Below are 8,019 nucleotides of genomic sequence, written 5' to 3'. Positions count from 1 at the left end.
TCTGTGTCAACTGTCGAGTAATTTCATGGTAACAGCTAACTGATGTATATTCACCAAATATTAAACTAGATCTTTTTTAAACCATTAGCAAAACATCCCTAAAGTAGAGGTGCAAATGTGTCTTAAAATCAGACTTACTGACCCAGTTCTGGGGATGTTCTTTGACAGCAGTTCTTCTAACCCAGCACTAATCAACCTCATGCCACTTGTCCAAAAATCTAGACACCTTTAAATATTTACATGTTGTTGCATAAAATGTGCTGTTATGAAGCTCAGAAACTAAATAAGGAAATCAGAGGGATTTGTTTGCACAGAGAATGACAAGGTAACAAACAGAAAAGAGGTGAAACTGATGATTGAATGATGGATGGTTAAGAATAATATTCTGGCAGTGCTGAACACTAATAGGTTGATTGTGAGGGGGAGGGAGAAAATAGTTATGACAGTGAAACTACCAAAAAAAGAAACAATAAACCAAACAAACAAACTAAAAATCACATGGAATAACAGGACAAATTGAAAATGAATGATTTTGCCTGTAAAATGTAATCTACAAACAGTTGCTCTTCAGTATTACAATACTGTCATGGTGGAGACTCCAAATATCGGCAAGGCCAGTTTGTTTTGTTTATCACAGAAGTCGCCAAATGGGTCAGCAATCACTGGCATTATTCATATCCTTATTTATTTACTTATAGCTAATGACCTGAGCTCAATATAAACTTCTGCCAGTCATTGGCATGCACATGTTTGAGTATAGCAAGTAAGTTAAGAATAGCCTGTGCAGTTCAATTAAGTTCAGTTAACTGCAGTTCGGTTCAGCTCGATTCAATTTTATTTTTGTTGTACATTTTAAAATGGTGACTGTGACAAAAAAACAGTTACAGGATACCAGGCCTGAGACACCCAAGCATGAAGTGAAGAGAACAGCAGCAAGATTATTTTGCCCGCTAACTGAAATAAGAGGAAACCTTGCAGGAAGAACATTTAATATAAGTCATTTGAATCCTGAGTTGCAAAATTCAGTATATATATATATATATATATATATATATATATATATAACTTAATAATTGAAATAAAATAGCAATCAGAAATTAATCATGATTCTAAATTGCATTTTCCATCAGTGCAGTACAATGTCAATGTACTCAACAATGTGGGGATTCATTTAATATTATTGCAAAAGGACACATATCTCACCCAATCTTAGCTGCAACATGCATACCTACAACATGCATACCTTCCCTTAACCTTTCCCATCATCCTAGGTGTGCGCAAACAGAAAACAGTGTCCTCTCCCTTTTTAAATGCATGTTTAAAAAATGTACAAACATATGCCTCTGAAGAGTAGATCTCTCCAATTGCTCTTTGAGGAGATCTGTCCGAGCCCATGAACCTTAATTGTTAACACAAATAAATCCCTAGACAGGACAAAGGAAGGACAAAAAAATATCAATTTCATTTTTAATTATTAATGACGTTGGGTGGATCTTTTCTTCGTTGTAGTGACAGGCTGTCATCTGCCAAACATCCAAAATGAAAACAGGGACACCCCGAAAAATCTCCCTCAGGATCCTGTCCAATTGCAGAGAGTACCAATCACTGGTAAACAAATCCTGTCATAAACAGAGATATAGAGATGGTGAAAGCAAGTAGTCAAAACAGTCCTCCTGAAGAATTTGCAAGATTTCTGCAAGTTGGAAACCAATTCTTTGAACATTTCAGCATCTCCCCCATTTTTCATTACTGATATAGTGAAAACCTGCAGTTAATAAACCAAAAAATTTGACCAACCTTGTCACCGGTGTTGACAGTTTTAATGATGACTGTAGTGTCTGGTGCTCGCATGAGCAGGGCAAGGACGGCCGTGCGGATCCTTGCCACTCTTCTGGTGAAGAATGCCAGTGGGTACGTGGCGAAGTGCACGCCCACGTTAAACACGATGACCATGTGTGGCCCTCCTGCTAGACCATCTATTTCATTGCTGATGTAGTGCAGGTCAGCCACTGGAGTTTTCCGACTGCGCAGAGGTGGACTATGAGCTCTCCAGTGTAAGTCAATGTTGTCGTCTAAGTCAACAGCCATCAGTGGCCCAGTCTGCGTGTGACTGTGCAGATTCATGGACTTCAGTTCTGAATGAAATGACAACAGATGAAAACAAAGTGTTGATTTTCATCAGTAATGTTACAAACACATTTCGTTAAGTAACGTAATGGGACGTACAGATTGATGTATATATACAACTATAAACAAAGCCATGAAAGATCAGTCTTTGCATTTTATCTGTATTCCATAGGTTAGTAAGGTCTGTGACCTTCCTGGAAAAGATGTAAGGTAGTTTAAACTTTGAACTTGAGCGGCACAAATGTTTCAGTTAATGAGCACAAATATTTGTTGATATCATCTGTGCCAAAGACCTACAGCCTCGACCTACTAATGGTAGTAGGATATGTTGAAGTCTTAAAGCACTTATGATATGTCTCAAATGCTCCAGATAACAACAATTAAAGGATCTCTGATATGTCTGTGATCTATGATATCTCCTAATGCTACAATGTTATCTTTGTAAGCTATAGTGAGAAGTATGTTTGAACACATAGTACACATTATGAACATGTTAAAATGCTTGACATGACTATTGACTGATTGATTGACATTTGTTTTTATTTAATTTTGAAATTGAACTTTGTGTTTAAAATTGAATTCTTGGGTTTCTGTTTGATTGTCTTGTTTCTTTGTTTGAAAAAAATGTGTTTTTCATTATGGTAACTGCAAGACTAGAAGACCTCAAAATGATCTGTGAGCCCCTAATCTGGACATTCAGACTCTGAAGTTCTGAGGAGGCACATCATCTGAGGTTTTTACCCCTAAGGCAGCAGAGGAAAATGACATCTAAACAGTTATTTGAAGACATAAGTACAGAGAACTCTCAAGAAGGAATAAAATGTATTACTTGGAACTACTCTCCTTAGATAGTGAAACCATTGCCTGGAGGTGGAGTCACCCATCATGTAGATATGTCTGTCTCTTAAACACCGTTTTGCCATCAAACTGTTAAAATGGCGAGTGGAGCAGACCAGAGATCTCCAAACATCTTTGAGGTAAAACCCTGCTGGAACTGGTGTAGACACACCAGGATGACATTTTGTGGTCACACCTGAGTAATGATAAGATTAGAGCAATAACATCTTTGAACAATTTGGTGAAACATATCAGTGTCTTAATGCTACTCTTGTATAACCTAACACTGACAAACTATTGTAGGTCTCTTTTACTTTTGTATTTGTTGAATATTTCCTGTATGATCAAAACTAGATACAGTGAGAATATTATTGCCCTATACTGAACATAGGCTGAGTGAATAAAGTATTAATATCTTGGATTGAATGAACTTGTCTTTGCTACACTGAAACAATAATAGATTGGAAAAGATTCTGCTTGTTCCCTTTGCTTTGCTGTGGGCGTTATGTCATTAAGCAAACAGTATGGGGCCACTTCACACACATAATTGTGCTTTTGTTGCTACAAGAACAAAATGACTTACTCTGCCTTTTCATGTTGAACTATCAGCAGACTGAAAAACTCACCAATACTTGTGTTGGTGGGAAGGACTGTAATCACTCTGCTGTCACCACTGATACCTCTGTTTGTAAGCTTTCTGATCAACAGAACACAAAACGTTATTACAACAACAATCACACTCTTTAAATATTAAATTGAAATCACAATATGTGAACACCGAAGCAAATCAAAAAATAAGCCCTCACATGTCCATCAGCTTTGTTTCCAAGTCAGTGAGGCGGTTGCGAAATCCTCCCATGGAGTGGTACACCAGGTTGTTGCAGGTAAGAAATCTGGGCTTCAGGCAGCGCCAGACCTCCCCTGCTTGTGCATCTCTGTAGTCACAGCAGCAGTTTCCTCCTCCTGCAAGTCTTTCCAGACCATTGTGTTCCCACTTCACATTACATTCCACCACCTCACTCTGCTTTGTTCCATTTATGCTTAAACCTTCATAGTAGCCACTAAAGTAAATACGGTCGGAGTCAGTGTCCTGATGGTGTTTTAAGACTTGCACAGCTTCACTTGAGTGAAAAACGCACAGCCACCTTTGCCTGGCCAACCCATGGCAGCAGAAAACGCACAGAGTATGAGCCATTCCTGTGGTCCACAACCTCTCCAAACACACTAGCCTGGCAAGACACACAACACAAGTTCCCACGATCAATCAAATATTTAGTGTTCGTCCTCTAAGCATGAAGAGTAAACTATAGCAGTTCTACATTTTGTCAAACTGAAATTTCTGATCATTGTGCAGAGTAACTCAGGCATTCTGTTGTTCAGAGATGCACAGCATTTTAATTAAATGTACTTGGAAGACAAACTGTAATTACTTTTGAGTATTTAGTCATTTGTATTTGACCACACAAAAAGGTAGGATGTAACACTTCATCTTAGATTTTTAAAAATCTGCCATTTGTAGCCCAGCTGCTGAATGTTTATTCAAGAGATCTTGCATTAATGTTTCAGCGATGAAACTGATTAAATGACTGTTAAATGATGCACAGAAATCATGCATGGGTATGAGTTCAGGCATACCATTAACTACGCTGTCAGATTCATTTTATGCTGATTTTGGACTGCAGAACTGTTAGGATATTTCACTTGCCAATTTAAGGGAAACAAACAAAGTGAGAAATATTGTCGGGGGTGGATGAAAAGCTGCTGAGAGTTAACAGTTTGTTGGCTTGTTGTTGTACTCACAATATAAACCCTCTACACACTTACTGCTGTTAACTTACCCCCCCCCCACCCCCACCCCCGACCCCAACCCCTTCATTTTTATGAAAGATAATTGTCAAGCTCAAAAGTTTATCAGTTTGTACATATTCACAGTGTTGTTCACTGTTACTTTATACATTTTTGAGCTGTGTTGTTGCATTTTGAAAATTCATGTGTTTTACTGAAATACTAGACACTATTATCATACTGCATTTAATTCTGTTTATGATGTTTTGCACCATCTAGAGCAGGGGTCTCAAACTCCGGTCCTGGAGGGCCAGGGTCCTGCTGTTTTTCTTGTAGACCAACTAGATACGTGCTGGGACTACAGTGCAAGTTTATTTTTCAATACCTTCCATGAGCATGTACTTGTAGTTTATAAAACATTTTTTGCAAATCTCTTATTAACTGTAGGTATATTTTCATAGTGTTGCCAAATATTTGGTCAAACTGTTCTCCTGATCTTTATGTTACCCAAGAATGCCATTTGGTGCAGTTCAGGTATATGTGACTTATCAGACTTGATGACTGATATGCAACTCTGACCCAACTGGTTCTGTGACTTAATTCAAGAACGACAACAATCTACTACACCCATTTGTGTTCTGAGGTCATTTTCTGTAATTGACTGAATATCTTAAACGCTGACGAAAAAATCTGAAGGCCTTCCTTTATTTTGACAGACTAAAACACTGAGGCTGGACAAGGGCAATCTATTGTAACTTTATGTAATTTACACCCCTGTCCAGTTGCTGGCAAGTGTGCATATTAATTAGCTATTGTCTTGTCTTTGATTTCATGTGCATGACCTCCTTGTCTAGCTGGCTTTAGCATTGGTGGGCTATATTGCTGCATACCTTTCCAAAATGTCACGGCAGCTGAGTGTCTGAAGTTTCTTTAAAAAGCCCAATATTGTGATGGTGTTGATAAACAAGGTGAAAAAAGAGGGATTGATATGGTGGAGGATGAAGGAGAAGGTAGTAATACTGATAATGTTTATCAGCCAATGGCACAAGCGAGTACCCAGATTAGGTCCATGCAGACCAGGAGGAAGGTTTGAGTTCAGGCTAGGCTACAGTAGGGAGGCATTACAGAAAGCAGGATTAGTGAAAACTCTGAGGTAGTTAACTCAGAGTAAGTATCAAACCTCATAATAGAAGAGCCCTATGGATTCAGTCTCCTAGCTAAACAAAGCCATGGGGCTCTTCTATTATGAGGTTTACTACTTGCTCTGAGTTTTCATTAAACATGCTTTCTGGAATACCCTCCAGGTCAGTTGAGCTCAGTTCAGTTAATGGTAATTGTCTAATTTTGTAAAATTGCCCGTTTAGGCACAGTGGCGGCAGTGTTTTTAGTGGCCTCCGCTGTCATGTCACTGCAGAAAAAAAAAATCATTCATTTGCCTTGTGTGGTGTAGACATGAAAAGTGACCGCACAGTCAGTATCCCCATTCATCTCTTCTCCCCACGCCCTTGTAAATGCACAATCTATAAGCTTTTTCTGTGCATTACTTATTAAAAAATGAAAATGAAAAAATAAAAATTAATTACTCTCAAGTATGTCTTATTATCATAGAAAAAAAGAAAATTAAAATGATGGGTAATAATAGGTTATGACAGAACTTTTACGACCTTGTCAGTCAAAATTACAGACAACGAGAAAGTCTAACGCAACCTCTGGTTGTGATTGCTTTTTTTCCACTCAACAGAGTGGAAACAGCAGATATTTGTGCACACATGTATAGGAGGGGGAGAGTGAGATTGGGAGAATGCAAATCTAATAGTGATGAGCAAAAACAGAGCCAGTCAAAAAATGACAGCTACATTTATCAAAACATCTCACCATTTTTGTCTTATTAGTGGTTTGTCCAGTCAAGCTTTGATGGAGCAGTTCAAATAGTTATGTTTTAAGTAGTTGTGCTTAATTAACTGTGCTTTTTGTGCAGTAATTAATCAAAAGCCTTATTTCTCTTTCACAACTGATTTGTAAGACAGGAAATGATTGCGTATGTGCTCAGCCTGAGGGAAAAGCTGAATCAACTTAAATTGTTCTGTTGAAAACCGGTCACTCTACTCGGTTTTTGACTCTGAAAGTGAAATGAGTGCTATCGCAACACACAATGGAATCAGTTGGATCAGGCTGAAAAAGTTTGTACATGGAATTTTAATGTTTCATTCAAACACAGGAGGGTTTAATCTGGATTTGACAGAAGGAAAAACTCACCTTTAGTTTGGATGAAAAAAGTTTGGCCTGGAAGAAATCCCCCCCATATCGTTTTGTGTTGTTGTTGAAATCTCTTGCGATCACAGTGACAAATATTTCATCTCCTACGCGGTAACTCTTTCTCAGGTTCTGAATGGAGAATGTGCTATGAACAGGGCTTGTGCTCATGGAGAGTGCAGTAACTGGTTGGTCTGGTCCATCCCAGAACACAGTCTGCTGTATCCTTGTCCATTCCTCAACACTAATCCCTATTTCAGACACGGAGACAGTGGGAAGGGCTCGGAAAAGGGACGAGGAGTTTGTAGTAGTGTCCAGTCCTCTGTCTTGCAGATGTAAAAACTTAGGATGAGAATGTCTCTCCTGCCGATCAGACACGTATGACCATACAACCTAAAACCACCACACACAAATACAGGAGCCACTCACTGTATAAACTCAAACACATTGACAAATATCAGAGACCCTTTGTAATTTTACTGTAACTGACAGTTATAAGGTCAAAGGTAATGGTAATAAACTTAAATTTTACTCACCACAAAACACAATAGCCCCAGACACAGCATTAGAAATAGAGATCGCATGTTCCACCAGCTGTGGACTATTATAGAGCCATATAAGTGTATCTTTACATATGCACTGATAAAAAAGTATATTCAGGTATAATCTACATACAACATAGGATCAATTTAGATGGAAAGAAAAACTTTTGATTGAACATAAGCTATCATTACAATACAGAGATGTGAAAGAGATGTACTGAGTGGGAAATCATTTTTGACTATGAGTGACTAAGCACAGACAGTTTATCCAGTGAAAAGTGTTTGATTCAAAAATTGAACATCTCACCCCATCTTTGACTTCTTGTGATTTGAGATGTTTTCTCTGTTTTTGAAATCAGGTGTGATGATGAATCCATTCCAGAGAGGAACAGCAGCACTGACTGTATGGCTCTTTTAGGACACAAATGAGAACAAATATTTGAGAAATTTGAAATGACAGGTCTAACAAGTTTTT

General features: G+C 38.2%; 1 pseudogene; it reads right to left on the bottom strand.

Moving 5' to 3' along the window:
- Window positions 1-1,424: 1,424 nt before the first annotated feature.
- Window positions 1,425-7,586, bottom strand: LOC115819563 (NXPE family member 3-like; annotated as a pseudogene).
- Between the last annotated feature and the right edge of the window lie 433 nt (window positions 7,587-8,019).

Source organism: Chanos chanos, chromosome 8, assembly GCF_902362185.1.
Source record: "Chanos chanos chromosome 8, fChaCha1.1, whole genome shotgun sequence".
Lineage (NCBI taxonomy): Eukaryota > Metazoa > Chordata > Actinopteri > Gonorynchiformes > Chanidae > Chanos > Chanos chanos.
The sequence above is the reverse complement of the archived record's forward strand: the minus strand, read 5'-3'. Positions and strand labels throughout refer to the sequence as shown.